Source organism: Tamandua tetradactyla, chromosome 14 (genome assembly GCF_023851605.1).
Source record: "Tamandua tetradactyla isolate mTamTet1 chromosome 14, mTamTet1.pri, whole genome shotgun sequence".
Classification (NCBI taxonomy): Eukaryota; Metazoa; Chordata; class Mammalia; order Pilosa; family Myrmecophagidae; genus Tamandua; species Tamandua tetradactyla.
In genome coordinates, this window is record NC_135340.1 from 12,126,394 (window position 1) to 12,149,271 (window position 22,878).

The 22,878-nt window shown below is 36.2% G+C and overlaps 1 long non-coding RNA gene across 5 annotated transcripts in view; it reads left to right on the forward strand.

Moving 5' to 3' along the window:
- Positions 1 to 22,878, forward strand: part of LOC143654803 (uncharacterized) — a 296,513-nt gene that overhangs the window by 75,624 nt on the left and 198,011 nt on the right. Inside the window, exon 2 of one of the 5 annotated variants that reach the window (XR_013161973.1) lies at positions 18,649 to 18,724. The exons of the other annotated variants lie outside the window; for them this stretch is intronic. This is a non-coding gene — a long non-coding RNA (uncharacterized LOC143654803). The remainder of the gene's footprint in view (positions 1 to 18,648; positions 18,725 to 22,878) is intronic. 5 annotated transcript variants of the gene reach the window in all.

Sequence of the window (22,878 nt, forward strand, 5' to 3'; positions counted from 1 at the left end):
TTTAGGTTATTGTAAACGTTTGGAAACGGGTGGTGGTGATGGTAGCACATTGTGATTGTAATTAACAGTGTTGAATTCTGTCTGGAGGTATAGTCGAAAGGGGAAGTTTGGGTTATGTATGTTCCTAGAATGAAAGAACATAAAACTCTGGACTGCATAATGCAGTGATCCCTGTTATGGATGCTGAACTGGGGTTAACAGTACAGGTATAAGAATGTTCTTTCATGAATTATGACAAATATATGACACTAATACAAGGTGTTGCTAATAGGGTGGTATATGGGAAAAATATACCTAATGTAAATTGTGGACTCCAGTTAACAGTAATATTTTAATATTCTTTCATCATTGGTAACAAAGTTGCCATACTAATGCAAAGTATCAAAAATATGGAGGAATATAGGAGTCCTGTATTTTTACATGATTTTTCTGAAAACTTGTAACTTCTCTAATTAAAAAATAATATTTTAAAAACTATTATACTAAGTGAAAGAAATCAGATGTACAGTGTTGCATATTGTATGATTCCATTTATTTAAAATTTAAATATAAACAATTCTAGAGACAAATAGATTAGTGGTTATGTAGGGTTGGGGAAGTATAGAGGTGACTGCTGATGGGTTTGGGTTATTTACTTCTTTATTTATATATTAACATGGGCAGGCACTGGGAATTGAACTCAGGTCTCCGGCATGGTAGGGGAGAACTCTGCCACTGAGCCATGGTGGCCAGCCCGGGTATGGGTTTTTTGTGGGTTTTTTTTTTGGAGTGATTATAGTATTATGAAATTGAGTGTGTTGATGAATGTGCAACATTGTGAATACACTAAAAGCCATTGAATACCTAATTTGGATGAATTATATAGTATGTGAATATAGCTCAATAAAATGAATTTAAAAAAAAATTATTTAAAAAAAACAAAATGCTTAGGATAAATTTAGTGAAGGAAGTCTTACATTCTCTATACTTCTCCCTGCTTTATTCACATGCACAGCACTTATTATCATCTGACATACTATAGATTTCATGCTTATTTTTTAGCATTGTCTTTACCCAGTGCGGGGGTAAATATTTTGTCTTCTTTGTGCATTTCTGTAGATCCAAAATCTAGAAACACATGCCTGAAACATCGAATTTCCTCAGTAAATCTGCTTTCAAATACCAAGGGAATGAATGAATGGATCTTGGATGACCATTTAAAATAGCACAATTTGGACAAAAGAGCCACGTTCTTCAATCCTCATTGAATATTGCTTGGTGGGACTATGTTTATTGTTTCTGTGGAGATGTGACCCACAAAATTGAGGGTGGTGAATTTTGATTAGATGGTTTCCATAGAGATGTGCTTCCACCCATTCAAGGTGGGGTTGCTTACCTGAACCCTTTAAAGAGGATACCATTTCGGAAAAAGCTTTAGAACCAGCAGAGCCCACACAGTCAGAGACCTTTGGAGATGCAGAGGGCATGCCCCCAGGGAAGCCTTATGAAATGAAGAGAGAAGGCTAGGAGACATCATCATGTGCCCTCCTAGCTGAGGAAAAAACCCCAAACTTCATCGGCTCTTTCTTTGGACTTAAGGTATCTTTCTTTGGATGCCTTAATTTGGAGATTTTCACCACCTTAGAACTTTAAATTTGCAACTTAATAAATTCCCTTTTTAAAAGGCATTCCATTTCTGGGTCATTGCATTCTGGCAGCTTACAAACTAAAACAGATACCAACTCAGAGCTACTTGGTGTGCATATAAAAATGTGTCTTCATTTCTCGAACTATATGCCTTCATTGTTCTGTTTGTAGAGGAAATGTAATGATAAGCAATGTCTCTGAAGAAGGTTAAAACCTAATATGGGAGACAAATATATGGAGATAATCATAATCTAGGGCAGACTATATTAAATGCTTTCAAAAACAAAGTGCTATCATAGCACAAAGACAATATTAAGAGAAAATGATGCCACCATTGAAAATATAGTATGCCTCTGGGTCTCACATAATGAAAAAAATACTTTTGCCAAGAATGACATATGTTTATAGCCTTCTGCTGTTATATTTATTACTAAGGATAAGTTTTATGGATATAAAATTGCAGTAACATTGTTGAGGATAAATTTTATTGTGCTGATTTTTTAAATAAAAACAAACAAGAATAATAACTCCATTAATCACTGAAAATTGAACTAATACTATTAATAAATTTTCCTACTTCAGGTTTAAAAGAAACAGGAAAATAAAATTTTGAGGTAGTTCTTTTGGGAATATATTTATTTCTATAACAAAAGTACAGTAAAATATCAATAATTCTTAAAAGCATTATGAAAATTCTGTTTATTCATCATGCTTCCTCTCATGTGAGGAAGCTGCCTTTACTAGAGAGTTTTTCAAAATATGTATATATATAGATATATTCATTCCAGTAAATTTAGGTGATGGCACTCAGTTTATCCAGTGTATATTTCCTCCCCTGTAACTTGGTGGCAGTCTTTATGGTATTAGTATCATCAGATGTCCAGCTCCTAATTCACCATTCGCTCAGTGGTTTTAAAATAAATTGATAACCTTCACTTCGACAAAAAATTTCATTAGGGGTAATAAAATGCTAATACTCAAATTGTATCATCTATCCTTTATTAATTAGCTGTCTTTATTATGGAAATTAGAGCTTTCTCTCACCCAAAGGGGCGGTTTGGTTGATCCAGAAATACTGTTCCTGGAGGACAGACAAAAATGAAGGCTTAAATATTTTCCTGTAATTATCAGGCACTAAGTAGAGAGTAGGTTTTTAGCCATGTCAAAATATTCAAAATTAATTTGCATGGATTGCTATTTCTTTTAAATTTCCATTGATGTGGATGTTCAAATTGTCAGGCTTGTCCAGTAGGAGCCTTTTCTAACTGGATTCTGTTTATTTTAACATGATACTAATTAATATTTAAAATCTTCTTTATTCTCTGTCACTAAATATCCTAACTCACCTTCTATCCTCCCTCTCCCTAACCTGAAATCATGTATTTTTCAAAAAAACATTGGCTCTTTATTTTGAGGAAATCTATTACAGTTAAAATCTGAGCACTAAGGGTGCACGTGCTTACTTGTTTATATCATGCCTAGCCATTTCAGAGGCCACAAATTGAAAACATTGAATTTTCAAATGATAACCTTATATTCATATCTATAATTCAATTTACTGAGGTGGTTTTATATATTTATTCAATTTCATAATTTTTAATAATGATATTTTTTTCTTTACACAGAAAAATCTAATTCCTAATATTAAAATCAGGACTTGTTGCTTTTATTATACCATAAAAGTAAATTCTTTCAAATTAACAGAAATGATTACTAAAATAAAAATTGAATATTTAAAAAATTGTATTCTCACTCTCTAGTTTTTGGCCTTAGGATGCATTCAGTTATGAAAACATAGTAAGGTGATCAAAATGCTTTGATAACAAGTGGAGATGTTACCACAACACTGTGAACGTAAAACCACGGAACTGTGTATTTGAACAAGGATAAAATGGGAAATTTAAGGATGTATATATTTTACCAGGACAAAAATTAAAAAAAGAAAACAGTATAGAACTCTATAACACAAAAAGTGAACTCTAATGCAAACTATGGATTAGTTAATATAATTGTAATAATATTTCATCAAGTTTAACAAAAGTACTATACTAAGGTAAAATGTTAATAATAGTGAAAGTTGTACATGTGAGGGGAGGTATGAGTGATGGATGTCTATGTGTGTATATCCTATTCTCCCACACACGAGGAAAGCATAGTATACACACTCTGTATATATACTCTTCTGCAACTCACATTTTTATTCAACAATTAATCCTCATGATTTCCTATATAAGTATGTGTGTCTGCAGGTATGTATACAGAAAACTTTTTTCCCAGTGTTTAGCTCATTATAATCAACACTCCCATGAATACTTGTATATGTGATATATCACATTTGTGCTGGTTTAACTAGCAAGTAAAATCTTAGAAATGGAATTAATGGGTTAAAGAGAAAATGCACGTGCAATATTGTTGGATAGTGCAAAATTCTCTATATTGATTTGTATCCAATGGTTCCCTCCTCCCCACTAACAAAATATAGGAGAACCAGTTTATCCCAATCAAAGCACTCCTGTACTATCAAAGTTTTTTACCCTAAACTAAAAGAGAAATATTATTTCAGGATTGTCTTTAAATTATATATCCTATAGATATAGTTGATCATCGTTTCATATGTGTAAGTTTCATTTGTATTTTTTTTTCTTATGCACTCTCTGTCTACTTTCATTTCTCATTTACATCCCAGGCTGTTGACTATCCTTCTTGATTCATCATATTTTTTTGTATTAGAAAGATCAGTCCTTTCTTGTGTTAAGGGTTTTAATATTTTCTATCTTTTTCAGTTGTCTTTTACTGTCTAGTGTTATCTCCCTATTGCGTTTTTATTTTTACCTTGCAGAAGATTTCTATGTCTATGTTAACAAATTTATCAATATTTTGTCTTGTGAAATTTGAATCATGAGTGGAAAGACCTTGACCACTACTGGCTTTAAATGCAGTCACCTTGTTTTTTTATGATGTGAATATAATTTTCAATATTTAAACAATTGGTCCATTTGTATTTGGTTCTATCTGGACATTTTACTGTGGCCCATTGATCAGTCTTTCTATTGGTTTTGAAACCGGGGCAGGCCCCTGGTTTCAAAACCAATAAAAAGTGAGGATGTTCTCTGTTCCTATAACCTTTTCTCCTTAGCTTGTTTTACATGCAATTAAACATGGCTAGAGGTTATGAATTGGAGCATGTAGAAAATCACAAATCCTTGTCCCTTAGATGACCCTTGAGACAGTAGGAACAAAATTGCCTCCCTCAGAATCAAAATTGAGGATGAGGAGACATTGGGAGCAAATAAAATTCAAGGGGTCCTGCAACAAGGAATATATAGTTTACTGGCATATTATTACCAAATATTAACAATCTATAAAAATCTATCATAATATGCCAACCCAAATTCCTGTCACTGCCTCCACCTCCTTTTGTTTTCATTCCATAAATCTCTGAATTCTCAGATCTAGAAGACAGATTTGAACTTGCCTCCTGTCAGGGCCCCTTGCTGGTCAGTCTTGCAATAAAATTCCTTCTTAAAATCCTGGTGTCACACAATTGGCTTCTGTGTGCGTGGGGAAGCAAGCCCATTGCTCCATAACAGTTTGCCATACCAAACATCTTTTTAGGCTTTAGCAGTGTGTTTTATTAAGCTGTAGTCAGTCTATTTTCATGATTCCAATTTTGCTTTTGCAGAATGTATCATTTTTCTCACTTGTTTATTCTCTATAAGCATATTATAATCAATTTATCTTGTATTCTCAAAACCAATCATTTAAATTATATTAAACTTATATAACATTGCCATGAGAACTGACATATTTATGAGTTCCAGTCTTCTTAATCATGAATCTGATACATAGATAGACAGACAGACAGATAAACTTTCATACCTGTATTTTGGTATGCTTTAATGTCTTCACCATACAAGATTGTAGTTAGTTCCTTTAAGAATTTTTGCATGTATTTTATAAAATGTTATCTTCTGTTGCATTATCTCTTTGAGCCAGTTGTAGATATACCAAGGCCACTGATTTCTGTAGTTAAATTTATATCCTGCCAAATTAATGCTTTCTTATTGATTTTGGTGGTTATTTTTGTTTGTTTGTTTTAAACATAAGTCATATCCAAAATAGTGTTTGATCTTATAATATCCAATTATTTTACCTGGAATAATTTTTACTTACCTAATTTTCTTGGCTCAAAATTACAATACCATTTAAATTGATAGTGATGATAGAAGACATACTTTTACATAAAATCTGGAGATGCTATAGTTTTTCTCTTTAGGTCTATTAAGACAATAAGTTTTATGAATAGACTTTCAAATATTGTACTATTCCTACATTTTAGGGAAAAGTCCCATTTGATCATTATATATTTGATCATGCTGTGATATTGTTCATTGAGTCTGCTGACATCTTGCTAGTATTTTTTCATTGATATTTACAAATGACATTAACATATAAACTTACTTTTGGTGCAATTTTCAATTTGTTTTTATCAATGTTGCAGAATTTACAAGCAATAATTTGATCTTTCACTCCCTTAAATAACATTAGAATTATCTGCTTTTTTTATAATTTATCAGTGAACAACCATGGTAATATAATTTTCGAAAGGTGTACATTTTTGACCATTTACTCTAATTCTGCTATAAAAAAGTTTCTGTTTAATATTTATATTATATCTTGGGTGAAATTTCTTCTCTTGCACTTTCCAAGACAAATGCTTGTTCATATAAATTTTCTTATTTATTTGCATTGCAAAGATTTCAGGGATATAAAATAAGTATCACTGAGTATATCTTGGTTTGTAGATTTGAATTTAGAATTATATAAATATTTTACATAATTAAAAGGCACAATTAAATTTTTACCAAAAATTCTTAAAAATTGAAAGTAAAATTGAATGAAAAAAATCTTAATTCACGTGGAGTTGATGACAAAACATTAAAAAGCACGTTCCTCATGATTTTAAATAGATTAACTTACTATACATAGCTCTTTTTTTATTAATTAAAAAAAATTAACTAACACAACATTTAGAAATCATTCCATTCTACATATGCAATCAGTAATTCTTAATATCATCACATAGATGTATGATCATCATTTCTTAGTACATTTGCATCGATTTAGAAAAAGAAATAGCAAGACAACAGAAAAAGAAATAAAATGATAATATAGAGAAAAAATAAAAATAAAAATAAAAAATTCAAAAATATATAAGAAAAAAAAACAAAACAAAACTATAGCTCAGATGCAGCTTCATTCAGTGTTTTAACATAATTACATTACAATTAGGTAGTATTGTGCTGTCCATTTTTTTTTTTTTTTTTTAGAAATCATACCATTCTACATATGCAATCAGTAATTCTTAACATCTTCACATAGATGCATGATCATCGTTTCTTAGTACATTTGCATCGGTTTAGAAGAACTAGCAATATAACCGAAAAAGATATAGAATGTTAATATAGAGAAAAAAATAAAAGTAATAATAGTAAGAACAAAACAAAACAAAACAAAACAAAACAAAACAAAACAAAAACCTATAGCTCGGATGCAGCTTCATTCAGTGTTTTAACGTGATTACTTTACAATTAGGTATTATTGTGCTGTCCATTTTTGAGTTTTTGTATCTAGTCCTATTGCACAGTCTGTATCCCATGAGCTCCAATTACCCATTATCTTACCCTGTTTCTAACTCCTGCTGAACTCTGTTACCAATGACATATTCCAAGTTTATTCTCGAGTGTCAATTCACATCATTGGGACCATACAGTATTTGTCTTTTAGTTTTTGGCTAGACTCACTCAGCATAATGTTCTCTAGGTCCATCCATGTTATTACATGCTTCATAAGTTTATCCTGCCTTAAAGCTGCATAATATTCCATTGTATGTATATACCACAGTTTGTTTAGCCACTCGTCTGTTGATGGACATTTTGGCTGTTTCCATCTCTTTGCAATTGTAAATAACGCTGCTGTAAACATTGGTATGCAAATGTCCGTTTGAGTTTTTGCCCTTAATTCCTTTGAGTAGATTCCCAGCAATGGTATTGCTGGGTCGTATGGCAATTCTATATTCAGCTTTTTGAGGAACCGCCAAACCTCCCACAGTGGTTGCAACATTTGACATTCCCACCAACAGTGGATAAGTGTGCCTCTTTCACTGCATTCTCTCCAGCACTTGTCATTTTCTGTTTTGTTGATAATGGCCATTCTGGTGGGTGTGAGATGATATCTCATTGTGGTTTTGATTTGCATTTCTCTAATGGACAGGAACATTGAGCATCTCTTCATGTGCCTTTTGGCTATTTGTATTTCCTCCTCTGAGAGGTGTCTATTCAAGTCTTTTTCCCATCTTGTAATTGGGTTCGCTGTCTTTTTGTTGTTGAGTTGAACAATCTCATTATAAATTCTGGATATTAGACCTTTATCTGATATGTCGTTTCCAAACATTGATTCCCATTGTGTAGGCTGTCTTTCTACTTTCTTGATGAAGTTCTTTGATGCACAAAAGTGTTTAATTTTGAGGAGTTCCCATTTATTTATTTCCTTCTTCAGTGCTCTTGCTTTAGGTTTAAGGTCCATAAAACTGCCTCCAATTGTAAGATTCATAAGATATCTCCCTACATTTTCCTCTAACTGTTTTATGGTCTTAGACCTAATGTTTAGATCTTTCATCCATTTTGAATTAACTTTTGTGTAGGGTGTGAGATATGGGTCTTCTTTTATTCTTTTGCATATGGATACCCAGTTCTCTAGGCACCATTTATTGAAGAGACTGTTCTGTCCCAGGCGAGTTGGCTTGACTGCCTTATCAAAGATCAAATGTCCATAGATGAGAGGGTCTATATCTGAGCACTCTATTCGATTCCATTGGTCGATATATCTATCTTTATGCCAATACCATGCTGTTTTGACCACTGTGGCTTCATAATATGCCTTAAAGTCAGGCATTGCAAGACCTCCAGCTTCGTTTTTTTTCCTCAAGATGTTTTTAGCAATTCGGGGCACCCTACCCTTCCAGATAAATTTGCTTATTGGTTTTTCTATTTCTGAAAAATAAGTTGTTGGGATTTTCATTGGTATTGCATTGAATCTGTAAATCAATTTAGGTAGGATTGACATCTTAACTATATTTAGTCTTCCAATCCATGAACACGGTTGCCCTTCCATCTATTTAGGTCTTCTGTGATTTCTTTTAGCAGTTTTTTGTAGTTTTCTTTATATAGGTTTTTTGTCTCTTTAGTTAAATTTATTCCTAGGTATTTTATTCTTTTAGTTGCAATTGTAAATGGGATTCATTTCTTGAATTCCCCCTCCACTTGTTCATTGCTAGTGTATAGAAATGCTACAGATTTTTGAATGTTGATCTTGTAACCTGTTACTTTGCTGTACTCATTTATTAGCTCTAGTAGTTTTGTTGTGGATTTTTCCGGGTTTTCGACATATAGTATCATATCGTCTGCAAACAGGGATAGTTTTACTTCTTCCTTTCCTATTTTGATGCCTTGTGTTTTTTTTCTTGTCAAATTGCTCTGGCTAGAACCTCCAACACAATGTTGAATAATAGTGGTGATAGTGGACATCCTTGTCTTGTTCCTGATCTTAGGGGGAAAGTTTTCAATTTTTCCCCATTGAGGATGATATTAGCTGTGGGTTTTTCATATATTCCCTCTATCATTTTAAGGAAGTTCCCTTGTATTCCTATCCTTTGAAGTGTTTTCAACAGGAAAGGATGTTGAATCTTGTCAAATGCCTTCTCTGCATCAATTGAGATGATCATGTGATTTTTCTGCTTTGATTTGTTGATATGGTGTATTACATTAATTGATTTTCTTATGTTGAACCATCCTTGCATACCTGGCATGAATCCTACTTGGTCATGATGTATTATTCTTTTAATGTGTTGTTGGATACGATTTGCTAGAATTTTATTGCGGATTTTTGCATCTATATTCATTAGAGAGATTGGCCTGTAGTTTTCTTTTTTTGTAATATCTTTGCCTGGTTTTCGTATGAGGGTGATGTTGGCTTCATAGAATGAATTAGGTAGTTTTCCCTCCGCTTCGATTTTTTGAAGAGTTTGAGAAGAATTGGTACTAAATCTTTCTGGAATGTTTGATAGAATTCAGATGTGAAGCCGTCTGGTCCTGGACTTTTCTTTTTAGGAAGCTTTTGAATGGCTGATTCAATTTCTTTACTTGTGATTGGTTTGTTGAGGTCATCTATGTCTTCTTGAGTCAAAGTTGGTTGTTCATGTCTTTCCAGGAACCCGTCCATTTCCTCTAAATTGTTGTATTTATTAGCGTAAAGTTGTTCATAGTATCCTGTTATTACCTCCTTTATTTCTGTGAGGTCAGTAGTTATGTCTCCTCTTCCATTTCTGATCTTATTTATTTGCATCCTCTCTCTTCTTCTTTTTGTCAATCTTGCTAAGGGCCCATCAATCTTATTGATTTTCTCATAGAACCAACTTCTGGCCTTATTGATTTTCTCTATTGTTTTCATGTTTTCAATTTCATTTATTTCTGCTCTAATCTTTGTTATTTCTTTCCTTTTGCTTGCTTTGGGATTAGTTTGCTGTTCTTTCTCCAGTTCTTCCAAATGGATAGTTAATTCCTGCATTTTTGCCTTTTCTTCTTTTCTGATATAGGCATTTAGGGCAATAAATTTCCCTCTTAGCACTGCCTTTGCTGCGTCCCATAAGTTTTGATATGTTGTGTTTTCGTTTTCATTCGCCTTGAGGTATTTGCTAATTTCTCTAGCAATTTCTTCTTTGACCCACTCGTTGTTTAGGAGTGTGTTGATGAGCCTCCATGTATTTGTGAATTTTCTGGCACTCCGCCTATTATTGATTTCCAACTTCATTCCTTTATGATCTGAGAAAGTGTTGTGTATGATTTCAATCTTTTTTAAATTTGTTAAGACTTGCTTTGTGACCCAGCATATGGTCTATCTTTGAGAATGATCCATGAGCACTTGAGAAAAAGGTGTATCCTGCTGTTGTGGGATGTAATGTCCTATAAATGTCTGTTAAGTCTAGCTCATTTATAGTAATATTCAGATTCTCTATTTCTTTATTGATCCTCTGTCTAGATGTTCTGTCCATTGATGAGAGTGGTGAATTGAAGTCTCCAACTATTATGGTATATGAGTCTATTTTCCCTTTTCAGTGTTTGCAGTGTATTCCTCACGTATTTTGGGACATTCTGGTTCGGTGCGTAAATATTTATGATTGTTATATCTTCTTGTTTAATTGTTCCTTTTATTAGTATATAGTGTCCTTCTTTGTCTCTTTTAACTGCTTTACATTTGATGTCTAATTTGTTGGATATTAGTGTAGCCACTCCTGCTCTTTTCTGGTTGTTATTTGCATGAAATCTTTTCCCAACCTTTCACTTTCAACCTATGTTTATCTTTGGGTCTAAGATGTGTTTCCTGTAGACAGCATATAGAAGGATCCTGTTTTTTAATCCATTCTGCCAATCTATGTCTTTTGATTGGGGAATTCAGGCCATTAACATTTAGTGTTATTACTGTTTGGATAATATTTTCCTCTACCATTTTGCCTTTTGTATTATATATATCATATCTGATTTTCCTTCTTTCTACACTCTTCTCCATACCCCTCTCTTCTGTCTTTTTGTATCTGACTCTAGTGCTCCCTTTAGTATTTCTTGCAGAGCTGGTCTCTTGGTCACAAATTCTCTCAGTGACTTTTTGTCTGAAACTGTTTTAATTTCTCCCTCATTTTTGAAGGATAATTTTGCTGGATATAGGAGTCTTGGTTGGCAGTTTTTCTCTTTTAGTAATTTAAATATATCATCCCACTGTCTTCTAGCTTCCATGGTTTCTGCTGAGAAATCTACACGTAGTCTTATTGGGTTTCCCTTGTATGTGATGGATTGTTTTTCTCTTGCTGTTTTCAAGGTCCTCTCTTTCTCTTTGACCTCTGACATTCTAACTAGTAAGTGTCTTGGAGAACGCCTATTTGGGTCTAATCTCTTTGGGGTGCACTGCACTTCTTGGATCTGTAATTTTAGGTCTTTCATAAGAGTTGGGAAATTTTCAGTGATAATTTCTTCCATTAGTTTTTCTCCTCCTTTTCCCTTCTCTTCTCCTTCTGGGACACCCACAACATGTATATTTGTGCAGTTCATATTGTCCTTGAGTTCCCTTATACCCTGTTCAAATTTTTCCATTCTTTTCCTGATAGTTTCTGTTTCTTTTTGGAATTCAGATGTTCCATCCTCCAAATCACTAATTCTATCTTCTGTCTCTTTAAATCTATCATTGTAGGTATCCATTGTTTTTTCCATCTTTTCTACTTTATCCTTCACTTCCACAAGTTCTGTGATTTGTTTTTTCAGTTTTTCTATTTCTTCTTTATGTTCAGCCCATGTCCTCTTCATGTCCTCCCTCAATTTATCGATTTCATTTTTGAAGAGGTTTTCCATTTCTGTTCATATATTCAGCATTAGTTGTCTCAGCTCTTGTATCTCATTTGAACTATTGGTTTGTTCCTTTAACTGGGCCATATTCTCAATCTTCTGAGCGTGGACAGTTATCTTCTGCTGCTGGCATCTGGGCAATTAGTCAGATTTCCCTGGGTGTCGGACCCAACAAGGTTGTAATATTTTTCTGTGAAATCTCTGGGTTCTGTTTTTCTTATCCTGCCCAGTAGGTGGTGCTTGTGGCACACGTTTGTCTGCAGATCCCACCAGTAAAAGGTGCTGTGGGTCCTTTAACTTTGGAAAACTCTCGCCGTCTGGGAGGTTCGCTAGCCGAAGTGGCTTGGAAGAGTGCCAGCCGGCCCGGGGTCCGAACGCAGGGAGGGTCACTGGCCGCTGAAGCCCGGGAAAGCGCCCGTCCAAATTTCCTAGTCGGCCCGGGGCGCCAAGCGTGGCGGGAGGGCGCCAGCTGCAACAGCCTGCCTGGGCGAGTGCACCGTTCCCGGGGATTCACGGGTTTTGAAGGGCCCCCCCCGTCACCGTTCTCTGCGGCCTGGGGATTTCTGATCCAATTCTCTCAGTTGGTCCGGGGGACCGCGCGTGGTGTGGGCGCCAGCCACCGCGGTTTGAGGGGACCGTCTGTCCAATTCTCCCAGCCAGCCCGGGGAGGGGGAAGGGAGTGACTCTGGCCGCTTGCCGCCCCGCCCGGTGAAGCCTGCGCCCCTCGGCGATCTCACCAGAGCGGGTTCTCTCAGCCAGCCAGCCATTCCAGGATGGGGTATGCTGTCTTTTTTATCTCTGTCGTGGCTTTGGGAGCTGTTCTGTATCGTTTCTACTCCCCTAGTAGCTGTCCTGGAGGAGAAACTGGAGAGGTGTCAGGATCCCGGAAACAGCAGTGGCACTATACATAACTCTTAATGGGATAAAATTAGAAAAAAAAGTTGCAGAAAATTAAAACAGCTTTATTTAATAAGCCTATTGCTTGCATTGCTGTTAACATTATTTTGAGTCTGTTGCCTATATTATTTGGCATAAAACAAATGAGAATTAAAATTAATGTAATAAAATTGATGTAAATGGGGACAGATTTCCAGCATGGTTGAAAGATAAAATTTCACATCAACAAGGGTAAATGAATAGCCCATTACTGAGCAAGGACTCATTGTCTGACGTGCACAGAAGCCAGTACTATGATATCCAGATTTTGAAAAAAAAAAGAGTCTTATTGCAAGGTCGACTAGCAATGAGGCAGGAGGCGAGGCTCAAATCTATCTCACTGATGTGAGAGTTAAGGGAAATTTTATGGAAATGGTAGGTGAGAGATTGGAACAGAAATGGGGAGATTTGCATAGTCCTATTGATTAATTACTGAGTTGTATATATGTAGTAGAGTGGATTTTAGGCTGTATCTTCCTTAATTGAAAGCTCTCACATTTAATTTGCTTCCAATATCTCCTTGTCCTTGTAACCATGGCACTGAAAGGGATTACCTTTGTTCCTGGTGTCTCAAAATTCATTTAAAGGGCAAGAATCTGTGTTTCTGCCCATGCACAGGTTATAATTCCTGCAGTTAACTTGAAAACCTGCAAAATAAGCTTGGAGAAGGTTTTAGTTATGAGAAGAGGCCCTGATACAATAGGCTTTACTCTAGTCCTGAATATTTTGATTATTTGTTGTAGTAATAAGGTGAGCTTCTGACTATTTCACCTTGAAAAACGGGCTCAAGACTCCTGTGTCCCCTATGGTTTCAAACCTATATAATCCTGTTTCTGTAGCGGAAGTTTCAAGATAAAGGTTAATAGTTAACCTTTACAAATATTTTATATATATGTCTAAAGAAATATGTAGAAACAATTGATAACAGTGAGTGTTCATAATGTAATCTCAGAATACTAGTTCACACTGCAAAGACCCAGGATTCCTTGGCGAAATTTCTGATTCCAGGAATGAGTAAGGAAATGTACTAAATGAGTTTGGAATATATAACCACTTTAAAAATCAATGAAACTGTTAAAAGCGAATAGATTCATGTCAAAAGGATTAGAAATAGAAGTATGCACAATATATTTTAGGCCAGCAGGACAGGACCTTTTTCCCCCATGATGTGACCAACCCCTGGCAAATATTTCAAAAAGCTTCCTCCACCCCAGTGCATGCCTTTTTACGCTCTAGCAGCTGCATTCTTGCAATAAACTCCCATTATTCAACCTCCACCTATGGTAGCGGCACTCATGTGATAAACTCCCCTTACTCAATATCCACACCCTGACAATTACAACCCTGCATACCAGAGGCAGCATCTAACTTTTAAACTTCACCAGTGGAAGGCTGCCAACTCCCCAAAACCCACCAACGAAAACCTGCCTCATCCCAAGCCCCAACTCCCTACCCCAGAGCCATAAAAACCCTATCCCCCACTACTTTGGAGTAGTTATTTCTCTCTTGAAACACTGCCCAGGTGGTTCTGATTCTTCCTGAAATAAAACCTTTGCCTGAACCCCTTTGTTACTGCCTCATTCCTGGTGAGTTTGCCTTTCAATAAACACATATAAGTACATATGTACACGTATTTTGGGGGAAACAAAATTAAAAACAAAATCTTCTCCCAACCAGAAACTCTTCACAAAGGTAGAAGGGAAAGAAAAACTATTTTATTTGTTGAATAAGCAATTAGAAAGAATGTGCTGTATCACAGGCAACTTGCAAAAACATTGTAGGAACAGAAAGAGAGCTCATCCTTTCTGTATTGCTAAGAAATTACAACACATTACATGCACATTTTTAAGATGTTTCAGAGGTAGGTTTCCAATTTTAAGCCAGGAGTGTCCTGGATGTCATGCTAATCTCTTCCCTGAAAACTGGGAGATAGTGGTGATCGCATTTCAAAAGGACAAAGGGAGAACCTACAATTATAGGTTTCTAAAGTAAATACTAAGATATGAGAAGAAAGAAAACTCTTCCCTTAGATTCAGCAGGGTAAATTAAGCCTTTTTAATTAAAGAAAAAAAAATTTTTGCCTTTACTATCCCCTCTTTGTTACTATAAAATGGTAACATTACGAATTATGTATCTATTGCTCTTTCCACCTTTCTCTGGGCCAGGTGCAGCTCCATGGATACCGTGGCATGCCCACAGAAAAATGCAAAGCAAAGCAATTATCAGGATTATTGCAGGATGAATTAAAAATATCACTACAATATTTGCCTTGGGGTATAACACAAATATACCACTTGTGAACACAAACTTTTTGATTAGCAATATGCAAAACCCCTCCATTTCATAAAGTCATTTTTACTGGCAATTATGGTGTCTTCATTGTTTGTACTTTCAAATGATCAACTATTGAAGCATTATTTTGTAGTTAGTTCTGAAGTCTTACCCTATTCAAGCCTGAGTCATTTTTTTTTCTTTTTGGAGCGCTATAGCCATATATTGAAGACAATTAACAAAATTTAAAATTTGTTTAGGGTTGACAATGTATGCTGATGACAAGATGCAAATTAATTTACAGTTAGGTAACACAACCATGAATAATCTGCAGCTCATAAAGAGGTGTAAAATAGCAGGAAAACAATGAATAGGGCTGTTATTGTCATTGGGTTCCTAGGGTCTTGGCCATGCCATGAGAAAGAATTCAAGGACACAGCACAGATAAAGTAGGCAGGCAGAAAATATATTAAGTACACATGCAGGCGGGCATGCAGGCACTCTTGGAAGAAGAGGCAAGAGATGAGAGGCTCTGGTATTGTGGGCAATCTGCCTTTATAGATTTTTGTTCCTTTTGTAACTTTTATTAATTATTTTACTTCCCTCTCCTTTTTCTCCTTTGTTGATGGTTGATCATAGGTGGCCCACTCAGGTGGGGTCAGTCGGTCCCAGGGAGTGTTTATGGCTGTTCTACTTGTGACCTATCCACTTCTTTGAATTTATCCTCTGCTCACCAGCCAGCTAACACCCTCATTCTAACTGGCCTCAGGACAAGAAGCTGATAACCCACTAAAGCATGCTGTGGTTTTCTATTGAAACATAAGCTTTCTCTCTACTGCACTCCTTTTGATCAAAGATAATGTCAAAAAATATTATTCTTGAGGATGAAATAAGACTAGTTTTACTAGATTTGCTCTAATATTTACAGAGGTTCTGTAAGAAATGGGCTAATTCTGCAGCGTTATTATTTGAATTCTTAGGTAAATGTTTTTCTGGTAAGGTCCAATAAATTTCTTGAGTTTTCATCAATCGCATAAGTAACATCACATTAAATGACAGTTAAAACCCTTCAATAATTTCTCCATCTCACCAAATTATTTTTCCCAGATGTGAGAAACAAAGACACCCCTATCCTTTATATAGAATCTAAGTCTTATTATGAGGCCCTGGTTCAAGAGGGCAGATTGAAAGTTTAGCATTTAATGTACATGGTTCTAATTGTTTTAAGTCTTATGGATGAACAAAACCATTACATGAGCCATTTTTCAGATGGGTCCAATTTAATAATTATATTATTATAACAGTTAACTAAAATCTCAGACATATCTGTTACATATCATCTATTTATCTAGCTAGCTAACTAGCTAATCTCTCTCTCTACTTTATATATATATATATATACACTTTACATTTATTTGCTATTACTTTATATATATTATATATACATAATTTATACATACATACATGTGTGTGTGTGTATATATATATATATATATATATATATATATATTTAAGTTCAGAAACAAAAATTGAAACTCTGGTTCAATTAACTCTGCTTAATTTCAGAGAAAACATAAGTTTCCAAAAGGTCATAAATCGCCACGGCATAGAAAGCCCTAAGGTCACCACTTCATTTCAAGTACAGAACCCATCAATAAACATTATCAATTATGCATGAAATAAGCCACTTTTATCTGCAAAATTTGCTACATTGTAACACTTTACAGTCTTCAGCCGACAACAGATGTCCTGAGTATTGTGTCTCCGTTTGGCAATGTTACAATTTCTCTAGTGAGGCCTTATGCCCTTGTGAAGCAAGGAATAGTAATAAAGTCAAAGTATTAGATATGCATTGCTTTTTAGTTTCTGAGACTCTCAGCAAACCATGAACATTTGAATAATTACAGTGCCCTGTGATGGAACAAATTTCTCTAACTTTTTGTGTAAATGACTAGAAAAAATATTAAGACTCCTCAAGCCTTGAAGAATCCTTTGCCATAAATATTGGACTCTTTTATAAGAAACACAAACAGAACTTAGATTTGTCTGCTGTCGGAACAGAAAAAAAGAAAAGGAAAAAGACAAGACCATAGATCAACTACATGTAGAAAAGAACTTTGTAGATAACAGGACTGAAGTCAGAACACTTGCAGGATTAAGAGTTACAGGGTTCAGTGGAAAAACAAAAGGTATTTACTTCTTTAAGATATCGTACAATTCTATATTGTCGCTGTTTTTTGGGGGGGGGTGTGGTCTGGGAATTGAACCCGGGTCTCTCACATGAAAAGCAGACATTCTAACCACCGAACTACCTTTGCACCCTTGTTGTTGTTTTAATAGAATTTACCTTCCTTCTTTCACTGGGTCACAGGGTAAATCTTCCTTTTTCATTATCACTTGCTTTTCTAATTCTTTTATGACTAGATTTATTTCTTCTAAGTAAGCTCTTGACAAATGATATTGTTTTACACATGACCATAGTTTAGTCTTTATTCCTTTGATAAACTATTCTTACTGGTTCTATAACTTGAATTAAACCAACATCCTTATTCTCCAAGGCCCAAAGCAATGCACTGGCGTGATTCTACACAGAGTGCTTTTCCAGTGTGGTGTAAGAGTAACACTCTTTATCATACCTATTTTCTTTCAGAAAGTACATAATAACTGAATTGGATGCCTGTATTACCCCCAACCTAAGCTCCACAAACACACCCTCTGGAGTAGAGAATATGGTAGCCCTTAATTTGTGCAATAAATCTCTTCCCATTGGGTTGCAGAAGAATTCAAAGAAATTAAGAAAGCATGTTCCTCAGAGGACCTATGTTATGGGAACTACAAAGGAAAGGCAACAAGTAAGAAAAAGTACAAGACTGACCTAAAATACTAACATCTTGCATTGATCTATCATCCAAGTAAAGCAAGGCATTTCTGAAGAAATTGCAGAAAAAGTAGCACCAGTATCATTAATTCTCACCTCCAGGGTTCCCTAAATATGTAAATTTACTCTCAGGCTTTCTGAACTTTCCTGATTCCCTTGTTCCTGGATTTCTGGATCCTCCAGATTCTCTTTCAAATGTCCTGTCTTCTTACTATAATAACATACAGTTTTCTTTCTTCCTTTGTGCTCTTCATAGGTTTATCAGGTTGTGGATTATTCCTTTTATAAAGAGTTCTAATTCAGCAATTTTTTAAATTTCTTCTTTTCTTTTTTGTATTCTCTAGATTCTCCTAAAACTGAACAGCTGCTGATAAGATGGCTGTACTTGCCATCCTGCTAAATTTTCCTTAAGTTGAGTTTGGATAGTCAGCAAGAGAGCCCAGATAAAGGTTAAAAATTGAGCATAATTATTATTATCTATTCCAGGTCCATGCCAGTGAATTTTGAGAAAGCCTCAGCAAACTACTGATGTAAATAAATGCGGTTATCATCTGTCTTCCGGGTACGTCATTGTAACTTTTCCCACCTCATCTTTAGTTGAAAGGCTTCAAAAATGGTGGTCAACAACCCCTCTTGGTGGGCCTCTAGAGCCCTTAGTTCTTTTGTTGTTGTTTTGGGTAGTGACCAGTGAACTTCTCTCTCTGTCACTGTACCTATTTATGTGGTGGGGCATCCTTTGATTCCTGTAGAACTTGCTCCATCAACTGAGCAAATGTGGAACCTTAAACTGAAAATATGTTGCAGAGTATTTCTGCAAATGTCTGTTGTTTTTCTCTGAATACAGGGAATAAAGACTTTAGGTGAATGATTCAGCTGTTTGAAAAGGCATTGGTGCTCCTCTTGCTGAATTGGCCCGAGAGGGGCCTGGGTAGGTTTTCATCATCATCAGCTGTGTTGGCTGTCAGACTAGGAATGGCTAGTTTTCCTGCATTGAGATAGAAAAAAGGTAGAATTACCTGCCACTTTGATTTCTTTTCCCTGTGCTAGTATTTATTGGTTTAACACTTGGTCTTTTCCTATGTGACTAGTGCAGTTACTCTCCATCCAGTTGCCTTCACACTGGAACAGAGCTTTTCATCCAGTTTCTCAATTATTTTTTGATCTTATCTGTTTATCATGTCTACTTTCCTAGCTATGTGGTATGTGGATGATAAGGGACTCACAGAGGTGGAATCTGGGCTAAGACGTGAAGTGAGTCAGGGTTAGGCCACAAGAAACACAGAGCAGATCATTTACTACCAGCTACAGAGATTGTACCGTCACCCTTTTTTGCAGGGAAATCCACTAATGAAAGAAAATATCCGTCTAGAAGATCATCACCTCCGTCTTCCTAGAGGTCAAGTTGAGGCAGGGAGGAATAAAAAGAAGGACCAGAGGCAGTAGAAAAATGAGCGAGGACTTTTCTTTCTTGTATTTCCTCTTCCATTTTTCTCTATCTTTCCTTCTAGCTATTCAAGTCAATTTTTTGTTTTGTCTTGCTTTATTTTTGTTTACTTACTCTTAGAATATGTTCATTTCACAAATTTCAATAATTCACTTGCTTTGGATGAGACCTGAGAATGCCAGCAAATATGTTAATACCCAAAATAAAATAAATATCCATAAATAACTCCAAGATTGGATTTTCATATACTTACTCCAAATAAAGCACAGATTTTAACCCTCTAAGAGAAAGGCCTTCAGAAATCATTCCTGACTTCTGATAATATCTAATGATATGGTAATCTGGTGAGATGTTAGAATCTATATTACTCAGTCTTATTCAATAGAAAACTCTTTCCTTGGAGAAGAAGATGGTTCATTCAAACAAGTGTAGAAAGGAGATATTCTTATAATTGAGGGTCTCTTACCTAGCTATTGTGTGGCCACTGACCTTTAGCTGATCTACTCAAATTCAGAAACTGCCAGACAATTCCATCCTTGTTGCCAAATTGTTGGCAGTGCTAGGTGGTCAAAACCATCCGAAGGGGACATGCTAAGTGATCATGGGTTAAGTTATCCTCCCCCAGACACAAGGTGGCAGTGTGTCAATATAAATTACCAGGACTCACCAAGAAATTACTGCCACCATTAAGGAATTGGAAAAAGTAGGGATTTTAATCCCCATCACAGCCCATTTAATAGCCCAGTTGGCCAGTGAAGAAGCCTGCTGGTGCCTGGCAGGTAACTATAATTATAGAGAATTAAACAAGTTGATTCCTTCTTTGTTTGCAGTTGTCCCCCCCCCCAAAAAAAAAGCTACTTTGTTATAGGACATAAGTACTCAAATAAGCCAATTTCATTTTTGTGTCGGATATTTTATTGCTTTTTAAAGTATTTCTTCAGATCCCTCCAATATCCTGCATTCACCTTCATGTGAGAAAGACAAAGGTAGACATTTACTCACGTGTTACAATTTGCAAAAGATGAGAGAATGCACTATACCAGAAATGGATTGACTTCTACAAAAGGAATTCATTGGCTTACACATTTACCGTTCTAAGGACATGACAATGTCCAAACTAAGGCATCAACAAGATGATGTCTAGACTCTGAAGAAAGGCCATCAAACTCTAGAGCACCTCCGTCAGCTGGGAAGGCACATGACTAGCATCTACTGGTTCTTGTTCCTGGTTCATTACTTTCAGTTTCTAATTCCAGGATCCTCTCTTGGCATCTCTGGGGCAAACTCTGGATTTTGTCTCTTAGCTTAGCATCTCCTTAGCATCTTTCTGTCTCCAAGTGTCCATGCTTTCTCCAAAATGTCTCCCTCTTAAAGGACTCCAGTAAACAGATTAAGACCCACCTTGAATGATGTCATCACATCTCCATGGAAACAATCTAATCAAAAGGTTACATCTTGGTAGCCCAAGATGTAAAAATCCAGTAGAGGTCACTCTTTTTCCATATATTGATGATTTTGTGTTAATAACTAACTTGCAGAATTAGAAATCACCACTAAGACCATAGTAGCCCACCTTGACAGCCATGAATGTGCAGTAAATCAGGACAAATTACAAGAGTCTGGTTGCTCTGTCAAATTCTTGGGTGTTGTTTGGCTGGATAAGACAAAAAGACTATTCCCTGTATTGTTGTTGATAAAGTGCAAAATTACGCCACCCCACATACTCCTAATCAGCTCATGGTTTTCCTTAGCTTGTTTAGTTCTTGGAGACCATTTGTACTCCATTTAATGCAGATTCTAAAACTCTTGTATGCCATACTTACTAAAGGAAAGACATTGGCATGGGATATTATGCAGCAGGCTACTTTTCAGAAAGCTTTACACAGGCTCAACCTTTAGAGTGGTTGGGCCCAGAAGTGCTTTGTGTATTAAAAGTGGCCAGTACCAATATTATCTTTGTAAAGGGCTTGTGCCAAAGGCAACAGGTGAAGCAAGTTCCCATCAGTTTTTGGTCTCAGCTCTGGACAAGTTCTGAGTGACAATATAGAAAAACTACTGTGTGCTGCCTATAATGGTTTACTGTAGTTGAAGGACTAACTTGGAAATGCTCTGTGAAATTAAAAATAGCCATCCCCCTACAGGAGTGGATATAGGATGCTGCCAGTAAGCTTTACTCTGGCAATGCGCAAATGAGCACATTAATGAAATGGAAAGCTTCTTTGCTACAGTGCAACATCTGTAACAACAGTCTTTTAAGCGCAGAAAAATACATGATATCTTAGGACTAGTTTCCTATATGGAAGAAAGTTCGCTCCTCCCTGCTTATCCTCCCAAGTGACTATTTTTGTGCCCATCATTGACAGAAGTGTCAGTACACCTGAGTCTGCCTGGCATGCAGACAGAAGAGCACACAAGCAGCCAGCTACCTGGCCAGCAATAGCTGCTCAATCTAGTAGGGACAGCATATGGTGGGAAACCGGATCTATGCAAAGCAGCCAATGGGCTGAATTAAGGGCTGTATACATGGTCATTGTCCACAAACCAGGAGATGCATTAACTATTTTACTGACAACTGGGCAGTGTACTGGGACCTGACATTGTGGATGGCCACATGGAAACAAAATCAGTGGATTGCTGTAGGCTGCGCCTTATGGGGCAAAGACATGTGGGAAGACATCTGGACTGCCTGTCACAAGTGAAAGGGAAGCATGTCTCATGCCTCTGCCCATAATACTGATTCTTCCCCTGGAAAAATCCAACACCTCTGAAAATCTGGAAAAGAATCTCATTTCAGATTGAATTCACAGGATTCATCACTTTTTAAGGTTGTTATCTTTGCATGGGGAACTCCTAAGGTCACATTGTCTGTTATACTGTTGTTGTGGATCATGGCTGCATTGTCTCCCCTTGGTCAAAGTCCCCTTGGTGGACTTTGAGGACCCAGGGCCCAGACCCTGCCCCCCCCCTCTATTTATGAGAACAAGTCATTGTACGCAGCCACCTTCATAACTGGGACAGATGTTAAAGGTCAACCGGACCCCTCCGGGGGAAACATGTCATTAAACTCTCCTCCTCAAATCAAATCTCATGAGACCCTGCTTCAGCTCCATTTTCACACCTTGTGAACCGAAGCCTGTATAAGCTGCTCCCGTGAAACTCCTCTTTCTCTCTTCTGTGTGCTACACTGACTTCCATTTCCCATCTGGCCACCATCAGGAGGAATCTACCCTGTTAGTAAGTCCCTAATTAAACTCATAAGTAATTCCATGCCA